Here is a 20148-nt window from a genome sequence, read left to right as displayed (position 1 = left end):
AAAAATTGAATTTGACTGTCTCATTATTACGCGTTGGTTTCGATAGCCTCGCCTCAGTTGACGTAACCCAACAAATTCGGGAAATTGTTGATTTGGGGATGTATAGTATATATATTATTCGCACGGTTTTCAAAAGTTGAAGATGTATATTTAAATAAAAGTACGCACAAGACGTCATAAAATTAAGATTGGCCGTATCCTAGAACTTTTGTAGATCATTGCATTTATTACAATACAAAAAAAAACAATACAAAAGAATTTGAACTATTTTCGGACATTTGACACTAAACTCGGCAAAGAATATTACTAGTGACGTGTGTTTTGTATAATATTAAATGCACTTGGTTTGGCCGCGCTGGAAAACTCAGTTACCCAGTCAATTAAAATTTAGATCATTTGCAAATTTCATGTACGCGTCAAATTCTGCCCGAGGCACATCAGCACCTTGTCGGCTTATTCCAAGCTCATTTTGGGTGCACACGATCACATCCTCGTTCGTACAACCAATATAGACAAGTATTGTCGGGATTGCGCAGTGTTGCAAAACATTTATCTTGCATGCAGGGCGTGGTAGATTGGTACTTCGAAATTTTAGTGTTGCACGGCTGGTGAAGAAGGAAAATGTAGGCAGTGTAACGTACTCTGGCAAACGCACCAACATGACATTGAACTGTGCTTGTCGACCATCTATTTATTGTCGACGTTAATATTAACCTGCATTTTAAAAACTGCAGCTGCATTTTAAAAGAAAGTAGAAGAGGTGAAAATATGTTGACATTTACTCTAATCAGTCCAGTAGTTGACGAGCATACGTCATTTTTCACAATACATTAATTATTTCCATTACGATCCGAGTCCGGCTCCCCTGGGACTAGCCATCCCTCGCTTGCACGCACGAAGGTCATGACTGTGGAACGAATAAACACTTGCCGTCACTCCCATGGGTACACTTTGAGCGGTATATCACGTATTCCTGACAACTCCGAATAAGTGGGACGATTGGGTCAATTAAGGATGAGACGTCAGCAATTGTGAAATTATACAAGCAGGCATATATGGATTTGCATGTCAGATGTGCTCTGTACATTTCACACCTGAGTTCCGTTCTCATGAGAATCACTCAAGTAGACGAAATTAGGACTTCGCATACAGGAATCAGATGAGCAAGTTCTACTATTATTAAACTATTTATCTATATCAGTTATGTGTCTTGCTACTTGAAGTTTAATTTGACTGTTTTCGTTTTACAATATTTGTCTTCATTTTAGAACTGCTGAAAGATTATGCAGATCATGTATAGCAGCAGTGGGAAAGGGTATTCCGCCTAACTGAGCAAATTGATGTTCATCCAGATTGAAATCAAAGTGCAGTAATCTCACCTCGCTCATTAATCACCAGTTGATTCCATAGAGATTCTCTTCTCAAGCAAAAGTCGAATTAGGTATCAAATAAAAAAAGTCGTGAACACAAAGGTACTACAACGCGCATACATAAAAACTAGATTACAAAACATGATCGAAGAAGTAAAAGAACGATACATGAAACCCGAAGTAGAAAACAAAGAGGAGGCATCAAGTATTTCGATAAAAAACAAACAGATTCTGCTCGATATTTGGCACACGCCATATATCATAATGACATTTTTCTGTTAAGAATATGAGCTACAGTTTGGACATGTGAAATATATTGATGACATTTGATACCATTTATGTAATATACGTACATATATTTTTAATTTTATTTTAAAGAAGCAGAACATTCCATACTTTGGAAGAGGTGGCGTTGAAAAAAAAAATCTGTGATATTTTTTCCTGCCGTTAGTTTTATTTTAAAGATGTTCTTATTCTTCATTTGCGTGAGTGTGATTTTAATATATTTCTGTAAATGAATACAATGCTTAGAATATATAAAGAGATGTTTCCGAATTTATATTTTAATTATAGAAAAAAGCTCATTAATGGAATTTGAAGCCGATTATATCAGCACATTAATAAACATGTATGTTATCTGCATCTCAGAAACACGTATTCAACATTGATATGTGAGGGCGTGCTTTATTGCACAATGCTAGCGTATTCGAGGTCCCATGGACACTCACGAATTTCCTTTCAAATTATTATTCGTATTACTGCTTACTAGGTAAATGCTCATATTTCAGGTTTAATTAGTATTCAGTATTTTATTAGTCAGAAACACGTCGTTTAAAAAAAAAAAAAATCAATATCAGATGTTATCTGATATGTGAGCATCTTTGCAGTTTGTGTATGGTTAATTCCAATCCCGTTTTCATACATTCAACTAGTGTATGAGTATTGGTTTCTAAATCTAGGCAAACCTGCCAACCGAATTGTCCGCAAGCCTTATTTTTGCTTACTTCATCGTGTTAGAACAGATTAAGTGTGGTCTGTATAATACTAAACAAACATATGATGGAGTTTTAATACCGCCCTCTGTAGAGTGAAGTGAAATATTGTAGCACCGGTGGCGCTCTTTGAGTTTCAATCTTATTCGCTGCTGCAAGGATAGCGTGTTTTGTCCACATGGTGGCGCCGTTGTCATTTTAGTACCAACGCCATCGTAATTGCATTTTATCAATGGTATATTAGGCCAGACTTTTATTATCCCTTGTTTCGCGAACCCGCCGAATGAACAGGAGCCAAAAATGAAATAAAAATATAATTTTATTTCAACGTAATTTCTCGCGCCCGCCGACATGTAAGCGCAAACAAATGCTAAAAAAAATATTGTTATCTTCATTATTTTACCGCCCCCCCGCATAACAAATCCAAATTGCATTTTCGTGGGAGTATCATGATCAAAGTACCAAAGTCTCGCGCAGATGAGAAACAAGGTTATACATGGAATATAATTGTATTTCATTTCTTCTCTCCGATCAATGATCTCACTTACTATTCTTTGAGAATCACACAAATCTAATGGAAAAAAGGAATTAATTTTATTTTTCCGCCCTCCTCAAAAAATGTGCCTTATAAAAACTCGCGAAACAAGGAATAAAAAAAGTCTGGCCTTAGCAGATATAATAAGAGTGCAATTAAGGTCGGTCTATAAATTATATGCTACACCCATATCGATGAATTGTGTTTATTAGAACATGTCAACGTACAGTTACTGTAATTACAATGTATTCCCATCCATCCTAAACATTGCCGCATCGAGGCATTAAGACACAATATGTTCATATGAATTATACAGTCTTGAACCGATTCTTTGTCTTTAATGGATACGTCGTTGAAGAATACAAGTCATTGATTGCGTAGACTGTTACATACAGTATCGAAATGTACACGGTGCACTCCATGGTAACCGTGATTGAACAAAACTAAAATATACACTGAGTGCGCCCTCAACGGCTATGGATAACACAGAAAAACGTTATCTAATACATTCACTGTTTGAGTGAATATATGAAATGTTGAGGCTGAAGTGTTACAGTATGGTATAGTTATTTTCATATATAGAAAATATTTGATTCAGTGTGTTGATGGTACACAAACACTCATTGAGCATTGATCGAAAGAATACCGCCGTGTGCGCTGTAAAACAACATTTTATTTTACGATATATCATAACCCATTATGGTTTTCGACTTTATCAAACAGCAAATAATTGTTGCTTCGTTTTTAGTGCATTTTAAACATTGGATACTATTGATATAGTCTGTTTGTCATTTATGAATGAAAGTGTATCATTTTATAAATAGATATATTCGAATACGTATCTAGTGATCGAATATTCAGATATTTCACAAGTCGAAAGCAATTCTATAACGTGTTTTGTGCTGACTCGTGCATGCTTCTTCAGTTTTCACCGTGTCTTCTACCATCATACTTACTGGGTACGTGTTGTTGTGACATTTGTAGAGTTTCGCTTGAGAGAACAACGCTTACTGCCGATATACATCATAGGGGAAAAGTAATGGCAAAATTGAAAATGCGTTTCGCTGATAGATCATTAATCATTGGATGAGAATGTAATTTAATATGAACGCGAGATGAATAAATGTATGTTCCGTTGTATTTTAGTGACACTGGCATGGAATTTGAGTTCGTTATTCACATTGTAGCAGCTGATTCAATTGGACATTGCATTTAAGAACTGATTCGATTTGATTTCTTATCACACGTTTTACTTCACCACTGCAGACATTTAAATGTCTCATTAATTGGCAAAACGACTTTTAGATTTAGATTTCTCCACGATCGACCAAGTCTCCGTGTTAGTACACCTCTTTACGGTTACACAATTTTACAATGTTTTTTACCCTCACCTCCCGCAATATCAGCGCCATCTGAGAGTTGCGTGCACAGTAAATAAAACAGTATATAATGGGTTTTGCCTGATGCCACGAGAATGTGTACATTTCTGTTTGTAGTACTAGGTATAGTATGACCTTGAAGTTCTAAAACATACGCAAGTCAATACAGCCGTGCAGACATAACAATAATAAAAGAAAGTTGCTATTCTGGTATGCATTATTTTTAGGGGGATGCACATCGAAGCAGGTCGATTTTTTTCAAAATGTCGACCACTGATTTTAGAAGAATAAATTATTGCTGTTTTTTACCTGAATGTGTCTCAATACTACAGAAACTCCACACGCACAGCTGGAGTTACCGAGCATAATTTGGTCTTATGTGTTACAAATAATTATATATATATAGGGTTAGGGTTAGGGTTAGGGTTAGGGTTATATATATATATATATATATATATATATATATATATATATATATATATATAACTAAACAAGTTAATTTAATTGGAAACTGCACAACCTAAATGAACACGTAATCCAATTACACAGATGACGCAATCATGCAATGCAAGTGCAGGTTTGTTGTAGATTATTGGGTAACATCCAAGTATGCAGTTATAGGTAAACACACTCAGACTTGCCTCACGAAATAGTTTACCGAATATTTTCACGACGTAATATCAACCCAAATCCGGCCTCGAATTGTTCCCACGAAACATTTTGGGTTATAAAGTTTATACCCATATAGAGTTTCAGACTTGATTTAACTCTAAGTTATTTCCGAGCTAATTTCCACAGATCTCAAGGAAATCTTGAACGTTACTATATGCCTTATCATCATTAAAATGTGATGCAATCTAATGGGTTATGCATCTTTTTTGAACTCGAAGAATAGCGCGAAGAGTTAAACAGACCTCAGCAAAGATGCTAAAGCGTTGTTCAATTAATTTTAAATGTATTTCTCATTGATGGAGCCGAAGCTATTGCCAAGAGAAACCGATATAACCCCACTTACAGGTGCACATATAACGCTTTAAATTTAAGCGTACACACAAATTAACGTAATAACGTAAGTACATTTCAGTTGTGTATGTATAGCTAGCGACGAAGCGCGTCATTTTATGTAAATAGGTTAAATGGATGTCGTCCACAGTGTTGCACATTGTATTTATCTTTGGGTAAACATCAATACAAAAAAATGCGATTTAAGATAACGGTCACAACCAAACACAAAGACGTTTTGAACTAAATTGCTTTGTTATTTTACGTAGTGTTGGGGCAACAGAAACGCTTTGTCGCTAGCGGGAGCGACTTGTATGAACGACCAGTGAATAATGAACGTCGATCTGATAAAAAAAAAATCAGCGACATGAATGATGGGTGATTACAAATCGCAAGACGGAAAGTAATCTGTCGATGCATATAATGTATCAACGTATCAAAGTATCCGTGACTAGGTAATCTATCAAGAAACACTTACGTCATCGTTCGGCACGAATCGCGATTGAGTGTTTGCTTGGTCCAGTTAAAAAAGTCAACGTTCATATCAGTTTCATCAATGGGTTTTAGACATTAGAATGAAATCAGTTCCTTCACTCTATACAATGTCTGATTTTACTCGCAGACAGTAAAATTCCCCACGTGCAGTGACATATTTATGCGGGGGTTGTACATCAGCGCACAACATACACTGTTTGACCCAAGTTACCAACACGAGAATGGATACGAGATGTGTCATATGTTGATGATCGTGGGTCACGTAATTGCTAGATTACTGACATCGACAAGCATCGTCGACACCTCATTGCATTGTCACGCCGTAATCCATTGAAATTACGAAATCAACGTTGTAATTTTTACCGGAATGAAACACAATCAAATCAAAATGTACTTATCAGTGCACAGGTTTTTTTCATGTGATGTACGCTAACAGCGAAATGCCAAACATTTCAAGGAAGCCTGGCAAGTGGTCTTGGAGATGGCATATTTTGAAGATTAGATCTTAATGGCATGATATCAAACAAAAGTAATAGCCAATTTGCGTGGTTTTTGTGGACAAAGCCTACCATTTACTATGTATGCATTGAAAACCCAATTTCGCAAAATTGAATGGCTGCGTTAAAGATTAGAGCAGGAATATGAGCATGACAAAAAGTCGACTCGGCAATAATATCTGCAAATAATTCCAATTCCTTTATTATATTTCAATAATGTGTTATTGCCTTATTTGATTTCAGGATTTTGGGAGTATTTTAGAGTCTTTTTGTATAATTGCATTTTTTTAGCGAATCTGACTTTCGATTCGGTCATTAAGTAGCTAGTCACGTGGGCTCATTGACATATACAATGTTTTGGAAAACACGGAAACCGACACGGGTCACTTGAAGCAGTATTTATTCTAGCGTACATATGCCTTGGTACTATAATGTGATTGCATATGGGATGAAATGGTATGAACAGAACAAGCTGTTGTTTTTACTACTACATCTTCGCATTCGTATCTATGCCTTATATAAATATCAAAAACTACTTAGAGTCCTACGCACTGACGCTCCTCTAATAATAGCATAGATTCAGTGATATATTCGCGACCATACAAAGCGCGCAGTTTATTAACATATATTAAGTACGAATGAACCACACCAATCGGCGGCGTGTTTAAGTTTTCAAACATTTGCCCCGAAAGCAAACTGATGAAATGATATATCATTGTGTAGTATCATGTGTGTTGCTTCCGTACATTGACAATGTATAATTCAGAGTATCAGGTATAAGCACATGTATATTTCGTGTTGAATGACACGCTACACTGTCATGTATGTTCAAATACACCGAAAGAACACATTAGATAAATATTGCATTCCTATCCGATTATTACGAAAGTGAAAGCAAACTGTTGATAGGATGGTTTATGGAGTTGGGAGAAAATACACTCTGTCATTTAGGAACACAACGTCATATAAACAAGTACTAGTTACTGCATTTGCTCGTCTTCACGCAGTTACTTATGTATGTTAATTATGCCGATGTATATTTCTAAACGTTTCTAATAAAGGAACGGTTATTCATTGCATTACTATTATACTAGGCCAGTAAACACATAAGTAATTTAAATCACGTCATAGTTTGTATTGGCCCCACGTCACCGACCACGAGTAACCATTATTCGAAGAAAAGAAGGGCGCCAAACGTCAAATCTTGATTCAACCAATACGTTTGAATAATGATGTTAGTGTTACTGAATGGTACGTTACAGCAGTATGTACTCTAATCATAGCATTTAGTCTGTGATTAACTCTGGGTCATGCAACGTTCACGCGTATTCAATCACTATATTTTCAACAACGACATCAGTACTGTACTTTGAAAGCCCGTGAACATATTGCCAAATTGATCATGCATTATACATGAGTATAGTAATGTTTCAATTTAAAAGCAAAATATTACTGCACCAATCCATTCTTGAAATGCAACCTACTGATAGTCTACGAATGTTTCTTCGGAAAAAATCTCTATGTATTACTTCTAGTAAACACATTCACAATGAAATAGGATTTTTATTTTGTTTTTTAACCTTTTAAGGTATTTTTCGTCATGAATTATACTGATTCTAAATAGCGGTATTAGTTCGTACATTTAGTATTTCCTAAGTTCGTAATCGTTTGAACAGCCGAGACTAAGTGACCATGAATGCTGCCTTTGTTCGACGATTGATTTTCATTTCTAATGCAAAAAAAAATCAAATCTACACACCCCCCTGAGTAAAGCCTTTCTAATATTACCGTTTTCTCATAGTGTCCATCATGTTCTATGGGAGGGCGTGTAAGTGCGTAAATGTTTAAACATAAACCATTACAGATCTGAAGGGCTTTTTAGTTTTAATATATATATTTTTTAAATGAAGAATGTTTCTATTTGAACCTGATTACACGATTTATCCAGACAGCTTTTCGATGGATTAATTTTAGTATTCATAGTTGAATTATTGATTTTCAATTTCGTGGACAATATATCAACGTAACGAGAATCTGGTAATGCAGTGAAGCAATGGAGGATATCAAACCAGTGTTCCATGCATCGTATTACTTGCAATTGCTTTTCATCTATATTTGCATTTTGGAACTATACATGTTGTCTTCTGAAGGAAAATTGTTAGGTTTAAGTGAAATGATGTATTGAATAGCACAACACGACAACACGTGTCGAATTAGAAAGATAAGATATGTCATCGTGAAACAGTTCCGTCATAATCCTACACGAAAAAGGGATGGGAAATCCATTAACTTTCCAGCAAGTACAGTAATGTAGAAACTGAATGACATGCGTGGGTAACAGTGTCTATTTCATTGACTTGTGCACTTATTCACAACCACGCAATAAACTTAACCGTACAATTGGACGCAATGTGTCACATTCCTTGGAAAAACCGATCATGTGTATACCCCGCATTTATTTTCATAATATGCCCATCATTAACTTCAAAATGAATAAAAAAACAAATTGTGTATTAAATTCATTTCCGGTTTCACAGAAATCTGTTAATCTACATTGATTCACAAAGCGATACATCGGTGATCCACTAAGCATGACGTACATTCACATTCAAAGTGACTTCGGGTCAGACATGCCGCGGAACGACTGGAGGTAGAAATTGTTTGATAGTTGATAAACATCTCAAAAAATCAATTCCTTGTACTCGCGTAATCAAGCCAGGTAGGTCATAGGCATTGCATAAGACAGAAAGACGTAAGTCTGCTGTTTTGCTACAAGAAACCAGGGACTACACAGAAAATGCCAGTTGAAGCATCGGGAATAAAATGAATTGTATTTGTTAAAATTGTACTTTTAATATACTGTAATAATAGAAATGAACAATATTCATATGCAAAATACCCTCGAAGTCAAATAAACAAGTTACATACCGCATACTGATTAATAAAACTATGACATATCAGGCAACTGAATAATGCCGTACAGTATTCATATAATGAACGCTTATACTACATATAGCGACGTGATCACAAGTAATTGTTGACATCTGTTCAATGATCAATGTATATGAACAAGGTAATACGTACCCTGGGCCGACACTTTGTAATGGTTCGTGATTGCTTATATTTTTTTGTGTTGCATGGACCTATAATACATTTTTTGCGATATATTTATTTATTTGCAATTGTTACTAAGAACAAATTATTTATTTTATTATCACTACATGACATACGGTGAGGCGTAGGTATTCAGAGCACGTAGTCTGTACGTGAAAGACAAAATTACTATACTATATGAATGTACCTTCTTCACAGATAATCATGTGATTCCAACAGTCTTGCTGCGACATACAGATCAAATGGCGCTCACTATTATTGGTATGTTCACCAATTTCAAATCGTGCAATCCTAAGCCTTTCAGTATCTTTGCGTTACTGAACACAAATTCTCGAACACAAATTTGTTAAGAATTGATTCAAGATGAATGCAATGATTAAATAACAACTTATCCAATTAAAAACAAAGTTTTTGTAGCCACAAACTGCTGAAACTAATAAGGCAAAAGGCTGAAGCAGAATGCCATTTGATTGCACATGACCCGGATACAATACAATGCATTAACGTTGCACATGCGCATATGTTTGTTTCCACAAAGACGCGGGTGGAAACCAAGGACTTCGCTTTCTGTGTCTTGGCACACAAGCTTTTTTAATCCCATGGTTTTACGGCAAATACAGCAAAGTTGCTAATACATTAAGAAGAAAATACTTTTTCAAGAAGCACAAAGAAAGCCGAAATGACAGGATCGCTGAATGATGACAGAATACGGCTGACCACATGTTTAAGAATGATAATTTTTACTAACAGTTCTACATGTATAACTACCCAATATTCGCCCTGCCTTTTATGACAAGTAATGCGTTAACTGTTACTAAATTTAAATGTACTGGCACTTTTGGACTAATACAAAAAAAAATGGGAATTACAGACACTTACACGTGACCCACTCGTTCAGCAAACTATGGATTGACCTACAATCGGAGAAGGAAAGCTCGCTCGAACAGAGGTAAAGCTGTTATGTCGTAAATATTTCATTGGAAGATGTTGACTTATATTTTTGAAATACCATATGTCATATTCAAAATGCAACAGCTACGATGTTGTTACAATATGTACTCGTAACGCCATAAGTTACAGCATGTCGTAATGTTGCGGTATTGCACTTAGTATTTTCATCCTAACATATTAGGAAATGCAAATTCCAAATAAGGAACAATTATGCGCGTAAGATTTTTTTTTTTTTTTTTTTTGGATTACGACATATCAATGATGCATCCTTGGGAGGAAAAGATGTATAAATATAAGGTTATTACGAGGATACCGAAACGTATGCACGTAAACAGTACTACGGGAGCATCGAGCGTACTTTCTGAGTATTATATTATTAATGATATTGACATGTGATGCCCAATAAACTGATTTCTTCATTTTTGAGTCACTTTTGTTTTTCTCACAGTACGTACTTCTAGGTTTAAAGTCTGAGTTTATCCAAAGTCACCAGTAAACATGTGCAGTTAACCCTGATATCTTTTTTAATGTAACGTCTTTTGAGAATTCAAATGTTTTTTTCGGAAGGTGTGAGCTTGCACAACAGTTCAATACCGCATATGGTGTAAACAACACAGTACTGCAAAAGATGACGAAATGAAACTTGGGCAAAATGATGGACATATCGAGATACCCGGACGCTCGCGTGATAACATGTTAAACATAATATCATTAACATTTGACGTTTTACCACATTGTTCATCATTTTATTCTCTAGTGTGTAAAATTTACACCCGATGGGAAATTAGACTAATTTGGCGGGTTATCCAGATAAAAAAAAACGGATAAAACGGATAGCTAGCGACGACCATAACTACTGGCTTTGTTTCATGGCCAAATTTACTTTATACGCGGAAGACTTTCCACAAAATGTCGACGAATTTATAATTTCAAATACCATTATGTAATAAAACCAGCCAGATCTGTCACAAGTCGTGGTGACATATTATTTCATAGAAATTACGACTCGAACACTAATTAACGCGATATACTGAATAGTAGTATTTGAATAGAAAGTAAACTGACTAGTTACCATCTGCGAGAAATATCAGTATAGATTTTCATGTAATTTCCAATAGAAATGCTAGATAAGCACCGAAGTCAAAATCATATCTTTTTTTGAAATTTTACTTTTCATAGATTCGTTCTCATCGTGTTTTGATTTTCTCGCTCCGTCTGTTTGCCCCGAAGGAATTACAAAGGGTAAATTGACCTAGACAAGCGGCGATAACATATTTGTTCTTGCATTTGTATCGTCTATTTCAATGATCCGAGATGTAGCAATTAATGTCGCCATGTTGTACCGCATTTCAGCAATATGATTTTCTTTTAATGTTGAGAAAACCTCTCAATGGAGCAATGTGGAAAAAAGCCCGCTGTTTAAAGGCTTATCGGAGCTTTTATCACTGCCGTTTATATATCGAGTTTTACTAGTCCGAGGCCGTCAATACGATAGTATGCATATTGTGTTCGTTTTGGTAATTATTGGCCCATTAAAACGATGTTTTAATGCCATATAATTCCGAGAATGTATTCCATTGTATTATTTAGATTTCTCATCTTTAATTCATGAGAATTAACATAAATCAAATGATTCTTTAGTAAATGGGTTCAAATATTGTTTCCTCTTAATATCTAACTGTATTTTTCACTCAAAGGAGATGTTAGAGATTATTAATGCGTATCCTATCGAAATTCCATTGGTGCGCAGGGGATTAATGTGAGGAAAGAATGGAATCAAGGACTCTTATTACTTTATTGACCGTAATGTCGAATATAACATCGACTTGCTGAGAGCTACACTTGTAACTCACTGGAGAGGAGCACTAACTCATGAAAAAACAATTATCCAAATTTTTCGTTTATAGCTCTTTCGCAAACACCATCATTAGATTCTGATTCTGCCCCCGGGGGCAAGAGTATTGACTAGTCAACGCGCCATTGCGTTGTGCACAAATAGATAAAAGCAGTCGCTGTTGCTATTTGACTTTTGACGTAATTGGAATAGCATCGAGATTTTTGAGAACCGCCGGCAACACTCTGTTTAAAATCACTAAGAGAAAAAGCATATGTCACGGAGAGAGTTGACTTATTTTGATCTCAATAAGTAGTATTACACACATTAGCACAATTGCTCTTAGGTAAAGGTAGAAAGTCAAGCGTTTTCTACTATGTACTACGTTAGAAATACACGTACTGACACAATGGGATGTAGCTGTTATCGCAAGTTATATATATATATATATATATATATATATATATATATATATATATATATATATATATATATATAATGTAATTATTACGTGGGGGGAAGTCTTTTAAGATTATTATTATTCAACACACCTTTTAGATTGAATTATGGTACACTCACACATTTTTAATTTTTCAATATTAAATTTGTTTTCACTTAGTACGGAAGAAAATATTTCATTAATGTATGTGCGATTCTATGCATTTTATTTCCTGATAAATTTTTTTTCATGAAAATTGAGATAATTGAGGCACATCAACATCTATAATAAGTGGAGACTTGTCTCAAGTTTTGTGTTAAATTTTAGTTTTAATAAACCTGAGTTTCGAGGATCGTTTATTTCAAAACATCTAGTGACGGAAATCGACAATTACAATTTACTATTGAGGACACACGTGGACTGAACAGTTTATCTAGTCCCGGGAATCGTGAACACTGTCATGTCGCGGTTGTTGTACAGCTGCAACGAGAACGTCAATTTGAAGCGTTAGCAATATTATAATCGACTGAGTCTCTCGCTGTCAAAGCAACTAAACTATGCTATACTTGTATTATATATTTTGCGGTTAAATACATCACATTCAATGAAAATGATGTTTACTCACGTGGATACAAAAGTTTGAGCAATCCAATTACATAAATTCCAATTTGCGCAATTTTGAATTTGAAATAAACTTTGCGTTCACCCACTAATATGTTATAATATGCGAATATGTGTAATAATGACAGGAACAGTTAAACTATAATATAATATAAGTGCATCTCAATTTTGTAATTGCATAGCAATACCCAATTGCCCAGATTTTCATTTTCATTGGATGATGGTCTCATTTTGTCACGAGTTAGCGAATGCGAATAGACGCAACTCAAAATCAAACAATACACCGGTGAGTGATTTTTCAACTGATTTTTAGTGAAACAATGTCTTATATCTGTGCCAGGAGTTTCTTAAATACACGGTGAGTTCATATTTCTCTGCCTTGAACTTGCACTTAATTGCCTGATTAATGAGATTGTTATACGCTGAAAGTCACACGGAGACAGTGAAAGAACACATTTCCGACATTCGTGTCAACACATAATTCAAGTTCTTTATTTTCAATCTACTGTTCGTTGCTCGCAGGCACGTTCAATGTCATAGACAGTTTATACATATTCAGGACACGTATTTAAGTATTTTTATACCGAATATAGAATGTAATTTTATTGAAGGTACCTTTTATATCACATCACTAATTAAGGAGCATGTAACATTTTTTACAGATATAACGAGTCATACATATGTTTTTTCATTATAAATTTATAAAGAATTGACGTTGATTACAGACTTATTGTGCCTGACTGTACAGTAGCAGTAGCTATCAATATAGCATGTATTAATGTTGGCGAATCAAACGCGATTGGAATTTTCGCATCATGGCGGCGAGTCTCGAAAAACGCGTCCATTGATTGATGTACACTGTGTATATTGAATAAGTTTCAAAAGTTATATTAATTCGAAACATTTTAGTTAATTTCAGGTATTAGTTGAGCTATGTTTGTGTTAACAAATTGAATATTTTTTTGTTAATTTTTTAAACCCCAACTCAACGGACCATACGTTTATTTCACTCATTTCTAGAAACCATGTCTCGCAGTTCGTATAAAGGTCATGAATTACCTTGTAATTAGTAATTATGTTATTAATAAATCTACGTGCCTTACTTTACTCGGAGCAAATTAAATTACAAGACTCGTTTAATGGATATAATATTTCAGGTATTTTTGTAAGATTTTCTATATTTACTTATTTATATACAATTATGTGTCGATTTTCAAACAAGGACATGTCTTCGCAGTGGTTAATGAAAACTATGACTACAATTAGTCGTTTGTAATAATTTTCTTTATAAGCTGAATATAAATAACTCGAAAAAATGACAACATCTTAATCCATGGCGCAGTGAGAAACGTCGACAGAACACCATTACCTTTTTGATGTTCGCAGCCGTGGCTAATCCCGGCATTGTGTGTGTGTGGTACAAAAAGTGACAAATGAAAGCTAGTTAATACCTACGAGATTAGATATTTGTAATAATCCAGTGACTAAGGTCCTTCGGAACCACGAGGCAGTCATTGAGCCGCTCAATTCTCGTGAGTTGGTTCCAGCACGTGCTCTGTTAGACGGTTACTAGATCAACGTTCACAGATCAAATACCACTTCCGATTGTAGTATACGTTAAAGTTAAGTCGAAAGTTGCACATGCATTCACAGCACCTCACTGTGCTAAGGAAAGTATCCCCCCCCCAATACGATCGTCATGCATTCTGCTATAATAGTTAGCCAAACCTAGAAGACACCCAAGACACAAGTTTTTGAAAATTACGTTGTCGTAGTACAGTTTTTGTAACGCTAATATACCGCAGATGAAAATGGCCGCCGAGATCTCATTGGGAGCGTGAGAGAGCCACGAGACTTATTTATACCTCCCTCCCACATTGTATTGCAGAGTAATATTTCAATAAGTTCCGATTGTGTTACAGTTATACTTCGCAAAATGTGTTATTGTCGAAATAGTATATACCTTAGAAAAATGGCTGTCGCCGAGATTGTGTTGACAGAAAAAAGAAAATTTATTTTTTCACACAAATAATGTTTCATTTTCTTCCGTCATCCCGTCTGTTCTTCCAAATACTACGGTTACATATGTAAGGGGAAACAGTAGACGTGAGGACGACAGAATATGAAACGATGTTTGAGGGTCCAAAAAAGTTCCGTAGTTTTCTCGTTCTCCGTAATTATTATTTTATTTTGAAAACGTCTATAATGTTTCCTTTTTTTTGTATATCTATATTGATTGTTGTTATCGTTGCTGTATTTTCACTTCTTCGCATATAAAACCATAGCCGCAAGGTACACCGCATGATACACTTACAAACATAAGGGCAAGGCAACGGTATCCTGTCACGAGACTGCCTCGATAGTCGCAGTCACGACTTCGACGACTGAAAGACTCACAGTCTATCTAAGTTATACGTCTAAGCATGGACTCCGATGTTAACTAATAATGGCGAATACCTTCAAGGAGACGCATGTGAAACGATTTAATATAGCTGGATCAGGATTTAATTGCATTTTTTGATTGAAAATGTTGTATTAATGTGATCGTAGTCGCGGGAATCTGATTATTAGGCTAATCCATCGATTGTCATATAATTCAAAGAGCATTAGAATATAAGAATTTGGCATTTATAAGGTGACGTCATTCACGCTTACGTCATACACATGATGTTGTTCTATCCAAAATAAATATATTACAGACATTTTTTTATTGGTAAAAAGGTGTGACATCCACGTTTACCTGATAGTTATCGTGTTCCCGGAGTCCACGTATTAATGTTACATTATTTGTTATTATTTGGTATTAATGCGTTAAATTTAATGTCGATTCCAGTGCGATAGTCAGATATTGCGTTCAATCGTGGTTGTATAATGACAACTAGACGTAACACTGATTGATGACAACACAGTATTGCAAGTATAAATGAACCATTATATTATACTCGTCTAAGCTAGTCGAATTAACACATACTTTTCAACAAATATCGCATTACCTTTAAGATTTCATCGATGTCAATTATTACTCTAGATTCTTCTGAGAAACGCAATTGAGGATAACCCCCAGGAGGGCGATTTGACTCAATTGATGCATGCACGGGGGGTTGTGTAAATTGCCCGTTCAAATAGTTCTATCCATTACAACCAATATGTATTCATTGACTTCAGTTAGTGCTGTTTTATTCGATGAAGCTTAATGGCTATAACCATTCCACTGATTTTTATATATAGGTAGATATGAAACCCAGTGGGAGTCATCAATGGGAATCTTAAGACATTTACGTTCTGTCGATACCGAGAGGATACTTCAACAACGAGCGTTTGCATTTTAATTCGCGTGATCACACACTAGGCGGCGAGGTTTTATCGGGCCCCGTGCGCGTATGACCAGATTAGCAATGCAGACGATGTTATCAAGAGTAACTTGGTATTTATCGGGAATCATTATAAGCACTTGAGCTTAATGTAACTTTTGGATTCTACATACGAAAGATTCTGCCTATCGCAACGAATATATTTTAGCCAATCAGATCCCTTCCTTATTGACCTATCACAAACATGTAATATATATTCTCTTCCCGCCTAAATTCAAGAATGCACCATTCCCCTATAAATTGAGAAATTGTCCTTGTACTTGTCAGATGCTGTTTTATGTTAGTGTAATAAACCTCGTTACTTCTTCAAGCCACTGTTATCTCGCCTACGTTATCTTTATCCACCCGAATCTCTTCTATACAATTCTACACAGTATTTATATCATAAAAAACTGGCGCGCAGTTAGTCATACATTTTACAAATGATTATTTCATTATAATCATAATTATGTCGGTCACTTTAAGACGTAGAGCATGACATCTGATCGACTCAGGAAAGTCTAGTTTTTCTGAATAGTTTCTAAGCAACCAAATACTCCAATCATTGTTCTTATTAGCAGTAATATGGAATAATTAATTTAAGAATTGCTGACAATGTGGCCACAATTTAAATCGCCGAAAAGTACTGCCGTTGCAAAAACTACTTGAGAAATAGAAGAGTAGAGATCGTATCGCCTTATTTCGTCTGCATGATGTGCCTAGAGATTTGCTAATAGTTGCCGAATTCCCAATCATATGTAGTAGGATAATTAAATTAATTGAGAATTCTCGTTATCGGATATGTTGGTATATTTCATTTGATAAGATACATTTCATTTATAAATAACGCGTGCATACAGTACATAGCATTATTTATGCATGGTCTCCTGTTTATTTCGATAGAATATTACGGTGAATTACCTACCCGATGTAAAGGTAATAAATAATGGATAGTGTCGAACATTAGTACTATACTGTGTGCCACTATTTGTGTGCCACACTTATTACAATGACCAGTGTATATTACAAGGTAGCCAATAAATGACAGTTGTGCTCGTTATTAAGTCTAGTGACTTGGCATTACAGCACGAACACATTTGTGAGTGAACCATGGCATCGACTGCGACGCCGGCGTGAGCAAGTACATGAACACACATCGAGCCAATTGCGTATTGCGTATAACAGTGCACAGCACTGACATGATAACAACTTCACGAATTAGTCGACTTCAATGACGCCAGCATACTGGGATACTAGGGAAGGCATGTCATGAGATTTCAACAACACACTAAGTGGGCATTTTTCGGATGTACACCATGCTTATAAAAGGAACATGCAAAGAAGGCTTCTCGGAAGGACTTTAGGCGACTTAAGTTTTGTGTGGCCCTGAAGGATTTCCCACATAGTGAATTATTAGAGAGACCCAATGCTCGTCCTCTATTTTATCGATGGTTGCCTAACTGCCATTGGGCTAGTGCAGACGGCTGGTTTGTGCAGTGGTTGCATATTATTCATGCCCGCTGGAGGTCGCGGGTCGTATCCCACAGTAGAGATAGCCATCATCTCTCTCTCTCTCTCTCTCTCTCTCTCTCTCTCTCTCTCTCTCTCTCTCTCTCTCTCTCTCTCTCTCTCTCTCTCTCTCTCTCTCTCTCTCTCTCTCTCTCTCTCTCTACGTGCACAATTTCGATTTCACCAATGTCATAGTACATTTAAAACAATATGCTTTTAAACGATAATTTGTTCCTAATACTTTGTCATACCTAATGCATGTATTTACTACAGAATAGTCGGATGCTAAAAAGAAGATGATCCCAAGTTTTCGTGAACATCAAACGCGATCTAGGTCTATAAAGACGATACCATTACTCATCTCCGGCTCACAGTGACACAGTTAATAGTTCGGTCGTATTTTTTCAAGTTGATCAAACAAGCCGAACTATATGTCCCAGTGAATATATTTTATGACCAAATGGCTGATACGCAACTTTTCAGAAGCCGACTTAGAGATGAATCGCGGCAGGTACCGGAGATAATTCGTTGTGTTAAAAGTATTTGTAACATAAATATTTCTTCGAGAAACACAACATGTTATCTCTGATATTAGAAGCTAATTACCTCGTTATTATATGTGCAATTGCATCACAGAAGTGTACTAGAAAATGAGGAAGCCGACTGAGACCCCGTGGTAGCGGTAGAAAACACAGTGCGCGTACTTCGGGTGCGCATTCTTAAATGTTACGGAACACAAACATTATATTTGCAAGACTACTGTTAAACATCGGGCGATTTAATTTGATTATGACTGTTTCCATTGAAATGTCTAAAGCGAACAAGACTTTATCTAGCTGATTTAATTATTAGCGCTGATTGTTTTGTCGAAACATATAGCGGATAGAAACATTAATGTAGTCTCGTTGTTACAACAATGATCACAAGTCATGCTTTGCTAGAAAATAATCACAGCTGGAAAAGTTGCAGAAATTGAATTCGAAGCAGCGCCGCTGTTATTTTTTAACCGATAGACAACCAGGGTAGAAAAAAAATACGGGGTCTAAAGGTATCGCGCGTTCCGGATACCGCTAATACCGCGAACTATTACTGCAGCTGAAACAATTGCTCAATATGATAATACTTGATAATGCTACCTTAAAATGTATGCACGAAGTGAAAGATATATCGTACAAAGATAAATTCGAATATTAATGACCAATACGTTTTAGTGCGAGAGAACAATTTCGACAGTTTGTATATTGCAGTTGGCTTTTGTATAAGCACGATGTCCCCGTGAGTACAACCAGCGCATGGTGTGAGTAAACTGAGAAGGGTTTGTTTTGAAATATGTTCGAGATATGTTATCAATATTTATCATTGAAGTGCAAACATTCCAATGCTGTTTGATGCACTTCCCCTCCATAGGACACTAAATAAATAATTATTAGAACTTATATTTATTTGAATGCTTCTATAAATGATCATGAGAACTGCCTAGGGGTTCTTTTCTATCTATCGATTGCTATTGCTTCCGTGGTTGTCCCCTTTGAATGCACTTTTGACGTTCGTGGACGGACGCGCCACTTTTTTTCTGATGCTACTGTTGACTTGTTTTGACCCATTCTGAGTAACATCTGGAAAACAATTACGAATTAGCCATCGATGTGAAACTGTAAAAGTGCAGAAGATGCTCTAATATGGCTACCTTTGTTCTGTGTGGACTTTCGACAGTACTAGACAAAATGGTTTGTCTTTAACACCTGCGCAGTAACGTCCAGTTTAACGAAAACTTACAAGGTTAACCAATCATTTAGCGATAAAGAGATTTTCTTATTTCCCAGACAATCGAAACCTGGGAAACTTCTAAGAAAGCCGCACGTTATTTTCAATTCATAGCAACTATTCTCGGTATACATTGAGAATAAACTTCTGTGCAAGTTTGAATCAAAATAAAACTCTAAAACCGCATTGCTTTCAAATGTCGCAAACAGGCTACCGAATGTCGCAAACGGGCTACCGAATGTCGCAAACGGGCTACCGAATGTCGATGAAATGAACAGTAGTACTAATAACTGTCA

Source organism: Saccoglossus kowalevskii, chromosome 21, assembly GCF_978046115.1.
Source record: "Saccoglossus kowalevskii chromosome 21, keSacKowa6.1, whole genome shotgun sequence".
NCBI classification, from domain to species: Eukaryota; Metazoa; Hemichordata; class Enteropneusta; family Harrimaniidae; genus Saccoglossus; species Saccoglossus kowalevskii.
Note: the sequence above shows the minus strand (reverse complement) of the source record.